Genomic DNA, 22,555 nt, shown 5'->3' with positions numbered 1-22,555 from the left:
AAATATACTGGCTGAACTGAATACACATCATGCTTGTTGCTCTGTGATTTGAGCCAACAAATCACTACCATTTCATTTTTTCCCCACCATTATTTTCAGAAGGGTAATTGTGCTTGATGTACTTTAAAGCAACTTTAAAAAAAAAAAAAAAAGAAACCTAGAGGAAAAATATGTTTTTCGATTAAGAGAAAATGGGATCAATTTAAAGATCTTACTATTTTTAAAGTTCACATTAGATACATGGCTAATAAGCAAAGCAAACCCCAAATATTCAATTCTCAGCAAATGCTCATCTTTTGCTAGTGTTACTGCTACCACAAAACCAACCTTGTCAGTGGAAGTCAATTAAACATTAGGAATCCCACGATGAGTTTCATGATTTAAATTCCTATTAAAGAACAGTTTGTAAAGTAGTTACATATCTATATTATTGTATTTTGAACACTAATCATGAGGCTATGATAGATCTACACAAAGATTAGTGCCATGCAAATATTGTGAGCTAACGTGTGAGGATTTATGTCATGAGTTTATTTAATAGCCATGACTATAGCAGTGCTCTGACTCTCCCGAGGATGAGCACAACGCAGACAAACACAAGCACCGGCTTAGGAGGACGGCGGTGCACGATGCCACAAAGCACAGCGTCAGGCAAAAGGTCTACAAGCCCCTGGGCAGTGGCGTGTGGTGATGGGCAGCTCCTTTTCTGAAGGGGCAAATGAAAAATGGTCCGTGAATAGGAGCTCCTGCACCACTTGTTCCATTGTTGGTCACACATGACAAAATTATGTGGTTACACACTGCAAAATACAGCGTGTCACCTTTGCAGGTTGGTGTAGAGCAAAGGAACTCCTGAAGTCATGGGAGGATTAACATCAGCAACATTAGGTAACTTTTCACCAGATTCAGACTCATCTGTAATTTGCTAACTCTTGGAATTAGCCAATGCTTGCAATTGTCTCAAAAAGATACAAAACATATATTCTGTCTTAAATCTCTTATCAGTCAGGACTATTTCTACGCCTCCCACGTGCCACAAAGCTGTCCTGCAAACACAAGCAGTCCTATCTATGTGAGTGGGTTTGAGTCAGAGGGACATCTTAAATGCCTATCTAATTTAGGCACTTTTTTTGAATTAATATGATTCATAACCATTAAAGTTGAAATACAGGCAAGTGTGTTCTCTATCATAACAGCAGACTTAAGTCTGTGCTTAAGCTTAATCTTTTTGAACTGAAGACATTAAGACAACTTACATGCATAGTGCTAAACGTAAGAGTTTTGGGTTCAGGGGCTCAGGGAATTATCTGACCCAGCGAAAAAATCTGGATGCTTAAATGTAAAAGTAGGAATAATCACTTCTTACCCTTGTGCATGGCCAAGTACTACACTCAAGTGACAAGATTTAGTGATTTCCCAATGTTCCCCATATATCATACTTAAGAAAATTATTTTTTTCAGCAAATGCCTTTAAGAGATATAGATAGTTATTTTATGAGATTTTACAAATTACAATAAATCTCTTATTACTTTAAATCACTGTGATTTGATTAAATCATTATTCTTACACATAGAGAGATGATACTACCTAATGGGTTCATTTATTCTCCACCCCAGGATTAATATATAAATTAACTACATAACAATGAAACAGACTTTAAAAAAACCCCAAACCAAACCAACCCCCCCAAAACAGGGGGGCAAGGAGTAGAGGAAAGGGACCCGATCCCAAGCACTACGGAGGGCTGGTGAAGAACAGGCGAGGGGAGGGACGAGTGTCACTTGGCTGAGACACCAGCAAAACCCGAGCACTTTTGGTTGTTCCCCTGCTTCGCTCAGTGGGATACTCACAGTGCCAGCCTAAGCACCCCTTTGATCAGGATAGGAGTTATCAGCAGCACTGAAGTGACTGAAATCAGAAATTACTGGAGGAAGATGGGAGCGTCTCATCCCCAGCTGGCTGGAGTCAGGCTCTGCATGTCAAATTTTATCTGGGCGTTTTATTCTGCACCGTTTACGGTCAGTCATCTGGACGGGGAGTGCCAGCACAGCATCCAGCCCTGCCCCAGGAGACCCTCACAGCCCTCCAGCCTCCCCGTCTGCTCTGAGAAACCCCCCTCGGGTCCTGCCGGAGCAGGGCATCACTAAGGGAGCAGGATGGCACAGCACCGTGGAGCCGGGAACACTTAGAAGAGCAGTTCGATTCTCAACCAGAAAATGAGGCTTTCTGACTTGTGGTTGCTTTTGACACCCAAAAAAGCCCCAAATGATTTATTTCTAACATTAATCTTGCATCTCTCCTTCTATTTAATGTTACGTGTTGCCCATTTTCTGCCTGAAAGCATAACGCTCAGCTTCCCTGGCAGAGGTGGCTGAGGGAATTTTACATGCTCTGGAGGATAAACCAGGCTCCAAGCCTACCGACGCGGTTTGCCATGGTCAGCTGCATTACAGAGGGAAAAAAAAAAGGCAGGTGCACAGAGGTGGCATTTATCACAGGGAATGCGTCAGGCACATATCGACTGGGAAAGGACGGGCTGCAGACGAGAAAGACGGCTGCGCAGGGAGGGCAGGGAGACACCCAAACCAGAGCAATCTCCTAGGAAAAGAAAGAGATTAAAATAGGGGATCCAACGCTGAACTGGCACTCAGTAAAATCATCAGCTGCCAAGTAAAGTTTCCAGTACCTCAGGACGTGAGCCGCGGGCAGGTGGCTCATGAAGATCCATGATGATAACATGCTACTGGTGTGAATGAACCAGAGAATTCTGTCACTTCTTTACCAAATCACTAGCACACACTGTGAAGCATCTATTTCATCTGTCAGCAGTGACTTCGAGGGCTCTGGGGTTATTGAATAATTAAGGAAAATAATTAAGCCTAATTAAAACACAAAGTTGTTGACCTACGGCATTTCTCACGTGCCTAAAGTGTTTTTATTCTCAGCCCATGTGGCCTGTAAGCAAATACAACATATTGACCCAATTTCATACAAGCAGTGATTTTAGCAGTTTATGATATTTTTATTCTTCTCTGTTTTGTCCAAAGTATGTCCACACTAATGATTGCTAGTTATACAATTTTATTTACCCAGCTAGTAAATCATGACTTACTATGATTACTGATGCCAAGTGAGTTGAAAGCAGCTACTCAAATAGTTTTCTGTTTTTCCTAGCATTCAAGCCAAAATAGTTTAATTTACTGACATTAAATGTGGGATAAAAGCTTTAGATGTGGAATGATAAGATCAATTTTAAGACAGCTAGTCTTTTTTTCAGATTTTATTGTGTTGCCCAAGCCACACACTACATAGTATTATGGAGCCGTTAAGACAGTATACGGATATTTTCTTGACCTTCTTACTCAATAAAAAGGCCATCATATGAAGTGATTTTATTAACCTCCTTCATGCCATAAAAATGCTTTGCAGTTGTTTTCTTTTTTAATAGTTGCCACTTGTGAAAAAGGGTATTTTAGCTGATGTCACATTTGACTTTTTATATACATGACATAAAGCATGTACAAAGGAAACTCAGCTTGCCATACTTAGGGCAAATCTGGGATTTTAAGCTATAAAGCTTCTATTACGGAAACAGATATATATTGGCTAAGTATCATCATTATCACTTTTATAAAATTACACAGCTGCCATGGCAATGAGATCATGACCTAGGTGGTGTCTAGCCAGTGCTGTAATAGAAAGGTTAATATAGAAGTATATTATTATTCATTATTCCACATTTTGTTGCCCTCAGGCACTTCTTACTTTCACAGAGCTCCCACTTATATCAATATAAACAGTAGAAAACCCTAAATTTATTTTTCCTATTTGTTATTTAATTGCCATACCGGCTAGAGGCCTCAGCTGAGGAGGCGATTTTCCTGTTGCAGCAGGCACCGGACACACACACAACAAGGAGCTCGTCCCCATTCCCAGTTTCTCTTGCTGCCATGGTCTTCTGGATGGCACCAGGATCACCCTTGTACCCGAGAAGGAGGCTGATGTTCTAACCCAGAGGGTCCCACTGCTTTCTTTTTGAACACCACAAAGACTGAATCCATGCCTCAGAGTACTGAGAGAGTTGTTACGGGGCAGAAGATGAGGAAGGCTTGTGCTCCTCTTCCCCCAAACAACTGCAGACTTCATAATGCATATTATTTTTGCCTTTTCAGCCACAGAGGGACTTTCCAGGTTGACATCGGTGTAAGTCACCCGGGTTGCTTAATGCATACGGTGCTCCCCTTTCAGCTGAATACTCCACATCTTATTCAAACAACTCCTGCTGCGGGAATGAATAATTTTTTATGAATTGCTATATGCAGAGTCCCAGCCAAGGGGTAAAAGCTGCTCAAATAAGCCTACTCTTGCGAGTGAGGATCTGTATCTGCTGTAAAGATTATCACCAGAATCAGGCCAAACAGAACAGATTTAAAAATACATCCAGAAGGAGAATGTCTCTCCCAGTAATTCGTCCTTTCCTGCTGCCCAGTTACTGAAAATGGGCTATTTGTCTTGCCAGGACCTTATCCATGAAGTACTCTTTTTTTTCCTCATACCTGAAGATGAGTGAAAAGCAGTTGCTTTTTTTTTGGTTTTGGGTTTTTGGGGTTTTGGTTTTGTTTTTTTTTAAATACTTATCACGAGGCAACTTAGTTAATAGCTTGCTTTCCTTCTCACTTGCATACCCAGTCTTCTTGAAATTATCTGTTGCTTCCTGCTTTACTGAAAAATAGACCAGCTTCTGCATTAATCTCATCTGGCAGCAGTGAAACTCAAGTGGGGTTAAAACAGTGTCACCCAGGGACATAAAGCAAAGTGGTGGCAAGTCAGGCCCGTGGATCAGGATGCAGATCACTCTTTCCTATTAATAATACTTACCCCCAAATTCTGAGCTGTTATTTCAGTTTTTCATTTGCAATTAACTGTTTAACAAAATCCCTTTGTATGCATTGATGTCTTCTTCCCATCGGTTTTCCGAGTTCTTCCTTCCCACCCTTTTTGACTAAACGGGAAAAGCTGCTCCACAGATGGCCTGTTTCATTTTAATAATGCAGAGCAGTAAAATCAGAGAGATACAGAAGGTCTAAATGCAGAACACGAGAGTGGTTTTCTTCCCTTTGATAGCAGCAGCAGACAAAATGCACATTGCATATCCTTAAAAGCATTTAAACTCAAGTCATCTGCTTGCATAATTTAAAATGAGTATAAAAATACAGAAATCCCTCTACATTGTAATGCAGCAGCTGGAGTAACCCCTGAAGATGTTCAACAGGTTAAAATTAGTGATAATAAAAAAATAAAAATCAATCAGCGCACATAACGAACATGCCAAAATAAACGAGAGGGCAGGTCAGAGCTGCCCACGGAGGAGAGGCTGGGGTCACTGCCTGGCACTGCGGCAGAGGACAGCCGAGGCTGGGCAATGCAGCCTCCCCGGAGCACCCCGACCGCGCGGAAGGTCGCACCCCACACCACCGCTGTACACATGCTCTAATTCCACCAACAAGCCAAGAACAGGACCGAAAGCGATGCTACACAAAAGGTAATTTTCCATCATCCTGCGATACACGACCTAAATTCTGAGCTGTGAAGTCATAAATAACCCCTGTGGTGGTCAATGCACACCCCCGGCTGTGCCTTTCTGGCACACGTACTTAAAAATCAACTTGCAAAACCCAAATCGATGCTCAGTCGCGTTGTTATACCTTCCCAGCAAACAAAACATGAAAGGAAATCAAAGCCCGTCCTCCTCCTGCCCACGGCGGGAGCGGGAGAGCAAGGCGAGACACGTACCGATGGAGGCTGAGACGTACCTGGCTTCTGCCTTGCAGGCGGGGAGCACGAGGGGCAGCCGCAGCCCGAGCCCCAGGCTGCAGAATTCACTGGGTTTCAAATGTTATTTCCTTATGCTGCATTCAATTCCTTCAATATACAGAGTTAATTTTCTTTCTTTCTCGGTATATATTTGCATGTGCCTCACTGAAGTGTTACCATGTCAACAGGAATAATTACAGCATGTGTAAATATATTTGCGTATCCTAAAATTTATATGCACGCTCACAGAGCCATAGTTATACACACACAGCCCCCCCAAACCAGACACCTAGAGTTGCCACTTTTTTTTTTTTTTTTTTTTTTACTGTTGACATGGTAACTCTGGCTAGATGAAAGTAACAATGCTCTTTCCAAATGCTATTTAATGTGATGCCTCTTTTCTGCAGAGCCATCATTTAAGCAGCACACACGGCAGACACTTGGAAGCCTGAGCTGCGAGCTGCAGTCAGGTGGTGTCGATACATAAACTGGCACAACGGAGGCCATCCATGCACTGCGCCGGGGGAGTCGATATGATAGGCTGTGCACAGCAAAGTCATGTCTCAGTTTAAACTACTATATATGCTACCCATCTTATTTTCAAATTCCCACTGAGATAACATCCCTAAGAAAATATTACCTGAAAACTCCATTGCATTCTTCCCCCCCCCTTTTTTTTTTCTTAGAGTCTTTAAAAAAAAAATTACTTCCTTGATTTTTGACAACTGACTTCTTGAGTATAAGACAGCTTTAATAATGCCATCCAGCCAGAGTGTGCTAGGATGTAAGACAGAGTGATATAATGACTGTTCTCTCCCTCCCTCTCACAGTCTTCTCAGCTGAGGCTGCTAACACAAAGTTTCAGCTTCCACTCCAACTGTGCGCATTAATCACATCAAACCACAAGGTACTATCCAGAACACGTGCGCAGACTTGTATGTGAAAAGACAAAGATCAAGATAAGGGGGATGATTTCTGAGGCTGGGGGATACAGTACAATCACTCGGGCTGGCCTCGAGGCCACGGAGTCCCGCACAGAAATGCTCCCATTGCCCCAAGTACTTGCTGTTGGAATACCCTGCACGTTTTAGGGAAAGCAAAAAAGCTTTCCAATTTGATTTATATATTTCAGGAGCAGAATATCCTCTAGACACCCATTCCTCATCCTTTCATCATCTCTACTTTTTTTCTCTCCATTTTGCAGGGCTACCCCACCCCCAGTTCAGCATCCCCTTTGGGATGCCGGCCAGCCTTAAGGACCACCAGGCAAGTGCCCTTGGCCAGTTCCCAGCTCGGACCCTCTCCTCATTTTTCTGTGTTTCTGCCATGTGCCCAAGAAGCCAGCAGACTGCAATCACAGCACCCGACAGAGAAACGCAAGCCTCGTCCCCAAGGAGCAGCACACAGAACTTCTGGGAAGATAAATATCCAACAGTATCTCCCCCGGCTGCTGCGGGGAGACCGACCCCCCCACGTCTCACTGCCCCAACGCCGAGCACCGGCCGGGGCAGAGCTGCTGGAAAGGGGCAGCAGGGCTCAGCCAGAGCTGGCAACTGGCAGAGGCACTTCCAAACCCGGCCAATTCGGGGGACCTCTCTTGTCAGAGATGCCTTAGCAGAGATGAATAAGGCAGTCTAAACATAAGGAAACTTTTTAAATGGCTCTCAAGTTGCAAGATAATTTGTATTCCCCTCTCTTCATACCAACACATTAACCAAATACATTATTTCCATAATGAGGAGATGAACATCTGTGTGGCTTCCCAAAATTTCAAGTGGCAATACTCGAGACAAGTATTCTCTCTTTGGGGATTGACACATCAGCATTTTAAATAACTGCCAAAGCTAAAAACATAATTTAAATTCTAAAGAGACCTTAAAAAAAGAGTTCAGGTGTAGTTTAGATTTTTATTTTTTTTTTTAATAAAGCACACCAATTTAATTCCACAAATTAAAGTTGCTTCAGTATTGTATTAAACTTTGTACTTGGCCCTGTGTAAGTGAACTGCTTAATGCAAACTTTCACAGAGTATGAGAAATGCAAATGTCTGAAGTAGTATTACGTCACTGAAAATTACTATAAGACAGACTTGGGTCTCTGAAGTGCTCCAGTTCACATACTCGATGGTGCAGCAGAGCGGTCCCTAGCCCCTGCCAGCTGGATGCCGTCTCACTAGACAGAAAACTCACACCATCAGCCAGGTGCAGAGATGTGCTCCCAGCTAACCCGGCTTCATTTCTTCCTAGCTTTGGCCCAATAAATCCACTAGATCTCCAGAAAACAAAAGCAAAACCGAACACAAACCCAAAAACCCCCACAACTTTGCAAAGAGGCTATTTCACTATTTAGTTTCTGACTTAAGTGATTGCTTATGGCACCTGGAAAGTCTCAGAAGCTGTTTCCAGCCACAAACACCGTACATTCACGAGTGTCCGTCACCTCTTGCGTGGGAAGAGGCCAGTAGTCACTCAGACCTCCTGCTCGGAAGCAGTCACCCCACAGATTTTGCTTCCCTTTAACCCAATGCCTCAGCTGTGCATCACTACTGATACTAATGCAAAACCCCCTATCTTTGACAACTTTCTTTCCACATTACCCCAATCATTTTCCTGTTGCCCTTGACTCCTTTACACAGCAGCAGGCCGTAACCATCACAGAACCATAAACATTACAAACCAAAGGATGAAGCCAGAGAGCAAACAGACTCTTTCCATGCAATTATCTTTTGCAACAAAGCCTATGTGGCAGCCTCAGCACGCCTATGTTGAAGAACAGAAGGGATGCCAATAACTTCCAGATGTCATTAGCCACTCCTTCCATTAGATCCTAAACTATTTTTCTCTGAAAATTTATGCTATGTGAAGTGGTAATTAAACTGAGAAACACAGGCTAAACTTGAAAGCAAAGATTAAAAGTATTTCCTCATCACAAGGGTAACTGAGAGCTACTTTGAATAGGTTAACCACTGTAAGTACCCCAGGAAAGAAATTAGAGAGAGAAATAGAAATAAAAGCTTAGTTTCACTTCAGAATATCTGTGGGAGCTTACTGCGTCACAGATGTTCACATACATGCCATACTGGAAGAAAGCCAAGAACCTCATCTATCCTACTCAGTGGAGAGAAGCAAAGATGCTGGCACCATACCTAGTCATGGAGAATATATTGAAGCCTAGGTGCTACAGGTGTCATAGGTGCTATTATCAGTGTCATAGCAAAACATTGACTCTAATTAGGCTTAATCATTATTCACAAGCAATTACACCATTCTCTTTTCAGTAGCAATAATCAATTTGAGGCTACTCACTTGCTTCATATGTCATTCTTACAAATTCTAACACAATTACTTTTTGGAAGGTGAGATATATCAATACATCAGGACCATGAACAATGAGCTATTGCTGAACCACCAGCAGAACGGAGAGCGCTGTATGAGGGTTTTTTTCTCCCTGCCCCCCACCCCCTGCATTTTTATATATTGCATTAGTAGAAACCTTTAGTTTGCCTGGCCCTTCTTTGTTAAATAGCTTGCATGATTAATCACATTATTAATTGTGTCCTAACTTAGTTAAGAGGGAGGAAAGACTACAAGTGTCAAAAGCTTTGGTTGACTGCAGCTTGATGCCAGGTGTATATGGGAGCTCCTGGCCCACTTAACTGTGCATATGCATGAATTCTAGATAGAGAATAATGGCTTTTGACTCTGCAAAAAGCAGTTGCTGCTGCAGGGAATAGCAGCACAGGGGTGGTTCAGCTGGCAGCGGGAGCAGACACACAGCGCCTGGGCTTGGGCTGCACCAACAGCGCCTGCTCTCCCAAACCCCCGTCACCCAAAGAAAATGGAAGTTTTCTAGCAGAGAAAATGTCAGTTAATTTGCCCCATCTCCCAGCACGCGCAGTGCTTGGCGTGCCTGGCAAGCCTTCCTCGCTGAGGGCAGCAGTGCAGCGTTGTGTTGCTGGGCAGAGATGCTCCAAAATGCACTGTAAAAGCAAAGCAGCCGAAAATTCCTCAGCGCTGCTCCTTCCCAGGGGCAGCGTCGGACAGGAGCCTGGGAGGGAGCAGCAGAAAGAGAGGGCGAACAGAAATCAGCTGAAAGCTCCTTGCGGGGGATTAGCGAGCACTGAAGTCTCAGACACCCAGCCTCGATCTAGATCTTTTCTTTCTTTCCTGTAGTTTTAGTAGTAGTTTGAGGGTGGTCAGAGGCAGTGTGACACCTTAACCAGAAGCTCTCCATCTCATATCATCTCACAGCAAGCAGGTGTTTCCCACAACCACATCCTTCATCACCTTCCAGCCCCAGACTCAGAAGCGGAGCAGCAGGCTCAGAGGCAAACTGGAGTACGGTTGTTGCATTACAGCTGTGTTAACATGAATAAATGAATTAATTTCCAGATGGACCACGTCGTGTAACTGAAACAAAGACTGAACTACACTTTCAAGACATATTACCTTAAACTGCACAGAGGGATATCTTGACTTGCAAACACATAGTTCTTCACCATCCTACAGTGATATTTTAACTATGAGACAAAAAGTTTGGTTTTATTATTGTTACCAGGAGATCATGATCATTAATCTATTGGCTCCTGCTTCACTTTAGTAAAGAGCTAGCATACGTGATTACATCGAGGATATTTTTCTAAATTATTTTCCATTTCCTTTGTTGTCATGCAGTCACTCAACAAAATGAAAACACATTCCCGAAGCAGATCTGCAAACCCAGCATGAGTGAAGTGGGCACTTTAGCATTCATTGTATCATCCTTAAGGAAATTATGTGTATTATTACGTGTATTATTTCCTACTATTACTTTCAAAAGCCTATAATCATTCAAGCATTAACAATGCAAACTAAAAGGAAAAAAAAAACAATCAAACAAACAAGAAAACCCTTTTAAATCTCTGTCCACTTCCTAAAATTAGCACATTCATTTTTGTGTCTAAACCTGTCTTACCCAGTGGAGCTCAGCCCGTTTCAGAAACACACAATTCATGTGTGTTTGTGTGTGCGGAGCCCCAGAAGCGGAGAAGCTGGAGCCTGCAGAGATCTTTCCCGGGATGCTCCAAATCCCCATGGCAAGAACTAGGACGGTAATCAATAGCTACTCAGGCAGAAAAACACAGATACATAATACTTACAGTGAACACATTTTTCATGTATAATGTAGGCATATTAATTTGCTACTTGCAGACAGGGATGCCATGCTTGCATTTTACTCTGATAAAAGCCTCAAAATTTTTTATTTTTTGCTTTGACTGAGAGATTGTGAAGTAGCATTTCTCTTCTGGCTTGCTAAATACAAGAAAGAATAAGTAAGTCATAGAGGATTTCAGAGACTAATTTTAAGTGGTCTAGAGAGAGAATCTTTCTAAGTTGTAGTTACTGAGTCAGAAATACCATAAGAAAAAAATTTCTCGTGTTAATTTAGGAACTTATGCTTTCAATTTCTTTGAAAGACAGAGAAAAACTGACCCCAAAGAGGAAAAGAAATATTAGACAAGTTAATACTTATTAGCATTTGTAAAGAGTAATGGAATAGTTCATAAGATAAAGAAATATTCAGAGGTATGAATTTAAACAAAGCAGAATGGAAATAATGTTACTGTAAATATATTAGAGCCAAAGTTATCTTGGTAGAGGATTTAATATACATGAATGAATTACACATGAGATTTAATAGACATTTCTGATAAAATATGTGCAGTTTCTTGGAGGAGCAAAAGTGAGGAGTGCTGAACATACACACTTCCCCTCTCTTCCTCCAGGCAGCTGGTGGGGAAGGGCATGACCAGCACAGAAATGAAATGAGACCCAACAAACAACAAAGCAAGCCTCCTGGATGCCATGAGGTTCAGCTGGCAGCGCAGGTTCAAGGCATCTCAGCTCCTCTTTGCTACCACGCAGGAACCTGCCCGGTTCCACGACCGAGACGAGCCCCATACGAAGGTGCCAGCTGCTGATGCTACGGGAGGTGCTCCCAGCGCCGGGAGGAGCAGGATGTGCTTTCCATCTCGGCTGCTGCCTCTCCCTGCACAGATGCTGCTCCGATGGGCTACGCTGGTATTTACTTAGCAGATGGCAGGGGGATCTTGTTTCTTTCATTTTAATTTCTAATATATTAATGTTATTTTAAATTCTTGTTGCAAAGAATAACCCTCATAGAAAAGACTGTTGACTGAACCTTTTATTTCTTCATCACCTTATGGCACAAGCAGGTTGTATTTGTATTCTGTGTTTCACTGCCCCCAATTTCAGTGTCTGAAGCTTCCCAAATTAAAAGACTGTAATAATTGTAAAGGGAAAATGGTCACCTAGTATCCATGGACCTAATCCCAAAGTCCTTAGTCAGAGCTCTTTCTTGAGCCCAAATTCGTCACAAATGTGAACAAACATTAAGAGAGACCATCAGTCCATCTGCTCAAGTAAGTGTTTATTGCCTATTTTGCAACACCTATGGGCAGTCCACCAGGCACTGGACTGGAAATGCTACCTACTATATTAAACTCTTTCTGCTTTGCCAAAGCAGTATATTAGAGATGAAAAATTATCTGTTCCATTAGGAACAATATGTGGTTCTCAGCCCTCCTGCAGAACAGCATTTCTAAAACTAGATATTTGCGACCATTCATAGCTATTTTTACCTAAAGCAGGAACAGTTTATTTCGGAAAGCTCCTGCAATTCCTTTTTTACATGAAAAATACCTGAAATATAAATGGCAAAACAAATACTCTGCCAATATACTTCCTGTGAAGTAGAAAAATGTGTTAACCTCTTAAATTACAGTGTAACAAATACCAGGGAAGATGCAACTCTTACACAAAGGGGAGAGGGGAGCTCTTCCCTCTCCCTCCCCATCCCTACAGAAGCAGCCCCAGATCTGGACCCTGCCATGCTGGCAGACGTAGGGTGTGATGCTTCAGATGGACTACGGGAACACCTCACGGCCCACCCTCCCTAATTCCCTTCTCCTGCTCCTTTGTTTCAGCCATGAAACCGCTCATGCTCTCGGCTCGGTGCTAGAACATCCTCTCAGCTCCCTGCCTCGGCGGGTTGAGTTAAGGAGACAAACACAATAACCGGTGCTGTGCTTGGCGTGGTATCGGTGCCAGTACTGCTCTGAGGGAGTGGGAGAAGGTGGTAGAGTCTTTTCTTGACTTCTGTTTCTATGCCTAAAGAGCATGCCAAACTAAGACATTATTTGTTATAATTCTCCGTGAGCCAGCTCTGCTTCAGTAGCCCAGAGGGGCTCACTCATGCGGGGTCTGGTGAGGTCCCCTGAGCTTCATCGCTCCCCAGATCCTGGAAACCCTGCCAATATTACTAACAAACAGAAAATGAATTCCTATCAACAAATGAGGCTTGAATCTCTGCACAGAAGCAAAGACTGACAGCACTAGAAAACACTAGGATTTCCTAATCTGAGGGGGTTGCATAGGAAACAGTAATTTGCCTTCTTCATGCGCTTGCTGCATGCTATCCACGTGTTGCCGAACACCCCTCGCAAGGATGGGAAGTTCGGTTGCCAGCCCAAGCTGCCCTTGGCTCTGCTGCCTTGCAAAAACACTGGAAAGCAGCATATGGCTGTCTGTTGTGTGGAGGAAGAAACGCTCCCCCGTGAAGCCTCTCTAATCACGGATACTCACTACCGCCTTCTGCGCAGAGCAGACCTGCAGAGGAAGGCTTGGAGGTTCCTACCAGATCACATGCAGATCAGGAGCTGGCACACAAAGATAGCAGGCTTTCTAAAAATAAAATTCTTCCTTTCTGGATGGAAATACTCTGCCCAAATGTGTCCAACAGACAGCTCAGACAACTTCAGTGCTAGATCATTGAGAGGCAAATTGTTCTTCAGAAGATGCAATTCAGGGTATTCCAAAACAAAGACCACTGATGATGTATCTGAACAGTGATCAATAGCTGAATATTATTCTGTGAATTATCTCTTCTTACAGCATCAACCATTCTAGTTTGTGTGTGTGTGCGTGTGTACACATCTCCCTCTCTCAAAACAACCACCCACACAATCTCCAGTGTCCTGAGATAACAGTTAAATATGAATATCAAAGAGAAAATGCCAACATAAGCCCTGGGAGCAATACACAAAACACAGAAACAGCGAGAGACACACGTATACCCACAGAATGAAAAACAGCTGGCTCCGATCAGAGAAGTACCTCCATTTTGAGCAAGCCAGGTCTCTTGTAGGTTGGGCCAGCAGTTTATTTCATTTCCAGGGGCCAAAGAGAAAGCTCCCTAAATCTTTGTTTTACAGTGGTTCTTTATGGTCCAATTAGAGCTTTCTACCTAATTTCTTTGCTATGAAGCAGCAATGCCATTTGAAAAAGTACTGGTTCAAACCCCATTCGAGAGAAAATTCCTTGTTAATGCTGTTGTGGTTATGAGCTGTGTCTGGCACTGAGCAGTGGCATATAACTCTCTTTAATACTCTAAAAAGATCGCACCTTCAAACTGCCTAAGAAACCCCAAAAGAACTCCAATAATTGAACACCACAAAACAGCCAGATGTGTAACTTTAGCAAAATTCTACACTGAAATGATGTAGAAGTTTACATTTTGAGTTGCAATGCTATGTGTTTTTTCTAAACACATTGCCTCACGGGAGCTCAGGTTTGGAGTGCTATGGGGCACTGCCTTTGAGTCTGCAGCAGAAAAGAGGTTACAGCTGAGACTGTATTTCTCAGTGACTAACACTTACAGGGAATCTTAAACAAAAGAAAAAACCCCAAAGGCTTCAGTGCCTTCGTCAAGGCATTCTTTCAATGCCTTGAAAGAAAACTACAAAAATAACATTAATTTGAAACTTTACAAAAATTGTGTTTCTTAACTTCTCTATATCTGCATATTAAAAAATAATGATACCCTTAAGCTACTGTCTCTGAACTTACTAAACCTCTCCCCAAAGCCTTTGGTTCAACTCTTTAAAGTTAAGCACTGCATTGCTACTGCAACACCACAGTGAATGTACAGTTTCTGCCGACAGTCAGGGAATAGAGCCTGTTTGCCTGAATCTCCAGCATTACCATATCGATTGATCTCAGGAGACTGGGCAGCACCGTGCAGCGGTATTTAAGCCAACATTTAACCGCACCACACTTTTCATCATGAAGCTTCAAACCAGCAGCCCACGAAAGAGCACACAAGACAGGCGAGGTGTGATGCCTGGCTCACTAAGCACCCCAGCTAAAGCACGCTCACCTGGGCAGCGCTCAGCACAGCCCACCACCCAGCCCGGTGCACGCATCCGTCCGTCTGTCCTTGCACGCTGCACTCCTGTAGCATGAGTCCGTACACACACAGGCAAGAGGCAATGAGATTCAGCACTAAGCCAGGACGAATCAAAGCTAATCTTAACTCCCAAGAGTGGCTTTTCAACCAGCTGGAATCGATAGGCAATAAACTTTTCAAGGCTGTGAGTGTGTCTTGGATTCCCAGGTAACCGCGGTATTAATTTAAATTCAATTAATGGCTTCATCAGCACTGGGAAAGATACATTCCCAACAAGTTTGTGGGTAGAATGACTTTAAACACTGCGTGACTGATATAGAAGAACAAAAAGGGAAATTCTTCCTTCATCTGCGGCTGGCCAGCTAACAGGTTTTCTATAAAAAATACGAAGTTCCATTTGAAAGCATCTTTTTGACAAAATGTATAGGATGAAACAACAAACCTATCTTAACAGATGATACATTTCTGTATTTACTTACTTAATAACATGAGCACACAACACCCTTAGCATTTTAATTCCAAAGTTCCTAAAGACAATTTACTCATGGTGGAAAAAATGCAAATAAATGTTTAGATATATAGTCCTTCATGCAAACTTTGCTTGTAAGAGATAGTGTCAAAACCAGAGTCGCTCTGTCAAGCTACTGACACAAACAACCTTGAAGTGTATTTCCTGATTGTTGTTGGTTGTAATTACACTGTGTAAAACCCCAGAAACCAGAGACGATCGCGCTCGTGTGCCCCCTCCCAGGCGCTGGAGCCCGCTGCTGGCCATGCAGGGAAGGGAAGATTGCTGAGCTGGTCCCACGGCTCTCAAACAGCCAGCCTGGAGGTGCCGAGGAAGAACAAATCCGCTGACACTGAAGCCTTTCCAGCAGTGCACAGAAAGCAAAACAGGTCAGGTGGCAAGGAGATGAAAGGAAAATTCAGGGGCAGTAATGGGAAGAATGAGTAAATTCTGGGAGTGACGATCTGTGCTACCTCCTCTTACATTTTTTCCCTTATGATGGGTGTCCCCTCTGGCTTTTGGTGTCCATGGGCTCTGCTATGGCGAGGCTGCAGCGATCCCCTGGCCCCGGCAGCCCTGCGGCTTGGCATGAACCAAACCCCCCGAGCCAGATCTTTCCATCTCGCTTACTCTCTTAAAAGCACACAGTCGTGCCCCAGGGACACAGAGAAAAAACCTGAGAACAGAGCACTGCAGAAGACTCTGAACCAGGCTGTAAACAAAAAGAATCCAAACCTGATCATTTTACAAATATTATTATGAGATATAAGGCTGTTCTGTTCTGTTCAGGGAGGAGGTGGGTAAGTGCTACGCAAAGCACATCTTTCCCAGAGAAGCATCCCGGGGTAAATGCAGCCATAGCTAGACACAGAACAGAGTGCCCGTATTTATTAACGTTGGATAAAATTCAATACTCTCTCTTAACACAGAGGAAAATGAATCCTGAGCTCCTTTGCTTGACTGGGGATGTGAAGGTAAAATATTTGAGAGCCACTAAAGAGTGAGTTATAATTTCATTCTAATTTTTTCTTAAATCATTAGCCTTTCATTGTTTTTTTTCCAGGGTTTAATACCATCCAACCGAAAAAGCAGCAAATCAGCTCTTGTTGGAAATAAAAACAAAATATTAAAAACATGATTCACCATCTATTTGGAAGAAAAACAACTGAAAAATTCAAGGACAGTTATGTAGGTTTACAACACTTGCAATGCTTCTGGTTTTTTTTTAAATAGCTATGCACTTCCTTGTGCTGAATTTGAGCCATCCTTTAACCTCATAGCTGAGAGCTTCATGGGACTGCAAACCTTGGCCACATCCATAAGCTTGCTGGAATTGAATCATTAATCAAATCTAGTTGAATCCCATTGTTTAGTTGCATCAAATTCTGAACTTAGACCATAAAGAATATTTATTTCCTTATTGGCAAAGCATTTTGCCAGACTTTCAAAATAATTAACATCATATATATATTTTAGCCTCTCTATTTCTCTTACAGTGGTTCCTCTCCTTGGTTTCATTTCCCTGTAAGCTGGTGTTCATGAAAACAGATCACATGTAAGTAAGAAAGATAAGGAAGACTATTTTAAAAGAAAAAAGTTAGAGGAAGAACCAGATATCTGAAAGTGCTAAGTCAGTAGCATGGCTGCTAACAACATGAACCACAGTATAACAGCCCAATTCGAAAATTTTCGCACAGAAAAGAGGCATAGGAACAACAGAAAGCAAGAGGTAAGTAGATAGTTGTTCATCTTCTTTACAGTTGAGATTAAGAGGAAAATAATTTCTAAGATATCCCTGAACAGAGACATTTTTAGTTCATGGAAATTATATATATTTATTTTTGAAACTTTGTAAGAGCTACTGGAGGCATTTGGACTCCTTAAAAATATGGCTGTGATTTTCAGAAATTAGTTATCTCTGTTCCAGTCCTATCTCTTGGTCTTTTGAATGATTCTTATTTCCTAAAAAGGTGTTCAATATTTTCTACAGATCCTGCAAAGCTCAGTGTATCGGATTGAGTAGATTACAAAAGAGCATCCAAAATTACTACTGTCTCTTGAAAATACTAGTTTTCGTTACTTCAGATGTGGGGCTTAACAAGATACTAACAGGTATTAACAAGGGCTTACCAGGTATTAGTTCTTCCTGTGCCAAGCCTTGAGTGAGAGGCTGGAGGGGAAGCCCAGGGATGCCACCTTGACTGCGATGCCCAGGCAAGCTCTGAGCACCTCACCCGGGGTCTGCATGGGACCAACGGTGGAAGGATAAATCTTGGAGTTGCATGATAGGAATATTTTTGCAGGAATAAGGCTGCTTATTTCCTCATTTCAGCTGTGACACTGCATTTGATAAAAATATATTGCTGGGCTGCCATGCAGAGAGCTGTAGCCACCTTTCGAAGGTCCAACCAACATCTTGAATGTTCTTGTTCTACCTACCATGCCTGCTCTCTACTGCCACACTCCTGAAGGAGTTTAATGAGCCATTTTTAATCTGAATAGATACTACAGACTGATATAAGCAAATTTAAAATCTGAAGTGTAGATATTGCTTAGATTAGAAGAAAAAATGGGAAATAAAAAACCAAAAAGGGGAAAGACACTTATTCCGAAACCCAAGACCACCTGGCCTGACTCCATTCCTCGGACCTGAGAATATTCTGCACATGCACTGTCTTACAGCTTTCTGTACTGAATTCAGCAAGTACTGCATAAACCTGCTCCAAAAAGATCAAGCTTTTTGATCTCTCATGCCACAGGTATCCTCGTATCACTGGCAGAAAGATCTGCTTTTCCTCCAGGGAAGGGATTTAGGAACTCCTGACTTTGAAACTGCCTGCTAGGGAGAACTGGAATTGATGTCTGGACCAGTAGTATTATCATCTTTAATCAGAGGGTGATCTAGGTAACTTATATACAGCTATATGGTGTAATAAAGAGAGCTACCCCAGGCAGTTAAAACATATAATTAGATTTGGGTACAGTAGTGATAACAAGAGGAGGAAATGCTCTGAAGTTTATTAAACATACTGAAACATGAAGAGGTGAAGTGGCAGTGGAATACTTAAAGGTCAGTTTGTGATTAAAGAGATTAGCGTGGAAGAATTCATTTCCATCTACAAAGAAACAGGGTTGCAGTTCATCCCAGCCCTCATTTGGGGAAGTCTGCAGCTGGAATGACGGTCCAACCCACGAGAATCTATGGAGTGTTTCCATATTTTGTTTCTTGCTGGTTTGGATGGTCTACAAAGCTTCTGGGACTTCAAATGAAAACTGCAACAAATGAACAACTTTCTCTCAGACTATCACTGCCTAAGGAAAAGACAACCATGTACAGTAATTTGCTGGTCTGAAGGCAAGTAGCTCAGCTGAACTGCAAGAACAAAACACTGTTTTTTTGAAGTGTCAACCTTTCTTTTCATTTTCCACTGCGCTTCCATTTTCCCTCTGGCACTTGAAATTTTGGGGACTTGTTATACTTGCCTCAACATCTCCCATTTTTACCACGATCCTGATCACAAAATGACTCCGTAATAGCCTGCTTTTTCTTGCCTGAAATCTTCCTGCAGCTCACACTCGCTCCTCTTCGCGGCATTTCACCCTTCCTGTGATTAGCTGGGCACTCTTTCTGTTCTTCAACACCAAACTGATACAGGAATCCCTCCCATGTGCAAAGTTTATCTTTCTATTCAGGACAATGAAGAAGAAGAAAGGTTTCTGGGGAACAAAGCAGCAGTAGGTAAAATCCCACCAAATGCATTATGGAGAAGAAAGATTTTCTGCAGATTTTGTTCTGTTGTGTTGCTGGTTTAATGTATGTCAAATGCATGCAGAACCACAGATGTTCATCATTTCTGTATTACTGTAAAATCAATATAATAGTAATAATACTACTACTACATCCCATTAAAACTTTAATCAGAAAACACATCTTTTTTCTGTTGTTTAAACTGTTTAGTTTTTCTCATCTTCCAGTACTAACACTCACTCTGTGGTTACATTACACCTTTTCACAAAAATGTGACAAGGATATACTCTGAGTAAAAGACTATTCAAAATAAGGCATATGACTTCGAACTCTTACATCCATAAGCATAGGTACTTGCAGTTCTGCAATGCAACACACTGTGCTTGTTCCTCGAAGCATATGCTGAGTTTCAGGACTGGGCTGAAGTTTTAGTAATCTTCTGTGAGCATGAGGACACACCATGACAGCCTTGTTTTAGAAGAGTTCAAAGTAACAATAGCCAGAATACAATATTCTGCTGCCATACTTGTTCTAAAAATAAATACATTCTGCTCTTTTGCCCTGAAAACCTCTCAAAGCCTTTCAACTTCATTGCTACTTGGTTAAGTTGGCTATGGAGCTTGTTTCAAACACAAGTTTTCATGAAGTGATTACTATTTAAGTGTGCACTTCCTCTGGCTCACAGTCTACTGCCATTATGCAAATAAGATGCGACTTCATCCTTTCAGCATAATTACATCAAACACAATTGGGCTATATTAAGACTGACTTAAGATGAATGAATTCAGTTCATGTAATGATTTCCTAAATCACCCCATGGGACTATGGCAAAGAAAATTTTGTCCCAAGAGTGACATCAAGTATCAAGACAAATAACTGCGTATCTGGGGCCTGATTCTACAAGAAACGGAGCGCTTTAGACTCCCGCTGGAGTCAGAGGCTGCTGCGATATTCCCACTGTTACCAAAAATAGGAACGTCAAATGGTATATACACACATAGGTGTAAACACACCAACACACCTGTGTTTCACATCTGTATTTTGAATTGAAGAGTCACGGCTAGGGGAGAAGAGCTATTTGAAAAATGCCTTTTTCTATATAATGATTGTTTCAGTTTATGAGTTACAGGACCAAGAGCTTTAGAGACATAAAAATATCTGATAATCCAAAGTGTACCATGTACATTTGAACATGCAGGCACATTAATTTTCAATGCAATTTAACATTTCTTGGCTTATTAGCCTAACATTTCTCCCTGAAGCGTGAGAAGATGCCAGGAGTATCACATATTTCAGGTTAAGGTATGGGACCTGCGGTGCTCTCTGTTTCCAGTGAAATTTGTTAGGAATCTTTTTCTAACATATTACAAATACCATTTAACACAGTGATAAAAGGAAAGGAAAAAAAAAAAGGAAGATGCTCTTGAGGAGCAAAATTAGGGTAACCCCCTCATTCATGACTAATAAAGAAGTTCTCACCAAACCCAGTGGGAATTAAGTTGGTGCTTAACTGTTGCCTTGACCTGGAGCCTGTGAGCCGCAGGGGCAGGCAGCAGCACTGCTGCACAGCACTGCACAAAAAGGAGACTGCGAGGCTGGGATACTGCTCAAGACATGGTCCTTCGGGGCAAATTGAATTCCATTCTGCTCATTTAGTCTGTTTCCATCAATTTATAGGGAAAAATCAAGGCTTCTTATTTCATTTATTTTATGTCTTCATCAAAAGAAATGCATTACTAAATTTTTAGGAAGCAGATGTTCATTGCTGGATGATAAAAGAAGAACATTAAAACGTCTGTTTCCAGTTCCCTTGGATTCATAGCCAAATGAAATTACTACAACGACAGAAAGAAAAACAAACCAACATACAGCAGTCTAAATGCAAGAAAGGCAGACAATCCATACGGATAACAGCCTCACTAAGCAAAGAAATGCTAATACCTAAAGGATTACTTTCTTCTGTAAGTAACAGATTTCACTGGATGTTTCTCGTAGTGGATGAAACAGAAACAGGATCAGTCTGAAAGGGGAAATGTTGAGTTCTGGAAAACTGCTTCAGGAGAATGGGAATTTGCTCTGCGCTCTTAACAATCCCTTTACTCTTCCTCCTAACAGGACTAAGCAGATGGCAGATACAGATGGCAATTAGGGATGGATGAATGGGACTGAAAAAGGTAAGAACCAGCCTGAACCTTTCTGAGCGGTCACAGAGCAGCCAGGAAACATTTGCTATTGACAGTGCAAGTGCAATTCCAGGACACTTTGCTCTGCCTCTCCTTTCATACCAAGTACAGTACCTACTTCTGGCTGAGTGCTTTTCCCTTCCCGGAAAGTAACATGCAACTCACGGACCTCAAAATATGTATCTGCTGTATGGCAGCTGCTCCTGAAGAATGAACACGATTATATATATAGGCAAAACGTAATTTAAGCATCACAAACAAGTAATCATGCAATCTACGTGACTACAAGTGCAAAATGCAACTAGCCAACTTTCAGGCAATAGGCTAATATAGTCACTGAATAAGAAGATATTTGTGGGCTCAATGGACATAATTTTTTTCAGATACTCTAAATATGCTGATATTTGTAACTGTTATTTAACTGCCTTTCTATACCTGAACCCTTCCACTCTGTTATTGTCGCTTATTGTGTCCAAAGGCAAACTTCATGTTTCGCATTATGTCCAATGTGTATTATAGAAGGAAAATATTTTAAAACAAACAAACTTAGAAAGTTTTTATATCTGTGTACTGTTGGCAGACTTTTTGTTTCTGTGTCAAAAACCCTCAGGGACAAATACAGACAGTATGAAAAGATTATTAAAATATCCTGGTTTTCAGAAACAAAACACTTCACTGTCTATCAACTTTACATATTTATGGAGAAATAACATGTGAAAATGCCTCCAGGGTTTAAAAAATGTAAAAGGATGAAGCATATTATATACCTGAGAAGAATAACTAATGAGGTGCAGACACAGTAAAAATGAATGCAAATATTTGGTTTTCCAGTGAGTGAAGACACCAGAGCCTATTTTAATGTGGGCAACATGTTCAAGGAGTCTTTGGAGACCCTGCCCGACACAATGCCATGTGCCAGCTGAGGAGCTTGTTTTCTTTACTCAGTGTCTCCCTTGTAAAGCACTTTTGATCTTATAGAGAACACGGACTCTAATCGACAAGTTTGGTTTGCCCAGAGGAAGCTATTTGGATAGTTAAGCATCTACACAGACAAA

At 41.9% G+C, this 22,555-nt stretch overlaps 1 protein-coding gene across 5 annotated transcripts in view; it reads right to left on the bottom strand.

Annotated features, from left to right (window-relative positions):
- Positions 1–22,555, bottom strand: part of GRM7 (glutamate metabotropic receptor 7) — a 317,615-nt gene that overhangs the window by 129,260 nt on the left and 165,800 nt on the right. The window lies entirely within an intron of this gene.

The sequence above is a fragment of the Harpia harpyja genome, chromosome Z, assembly GCF_026419915.1.
Source record: "Harpia harpyja isolate bHarHar1 chromosome Z, bHarHar1 primary haplotype, whole genome shotgun sequence".
NCBI classification, from domain to species: Eukaryota; Metazoa; Chordata; class Aves; order Accipitriformes; family Accipitridae; genus Harpia; species Harpia harpyja.
The sequence above is the reverse complement of the archived record's forward strand: the minus strand, read 5'-3'. Positions and strand labels throughout refer to the sequence as shown.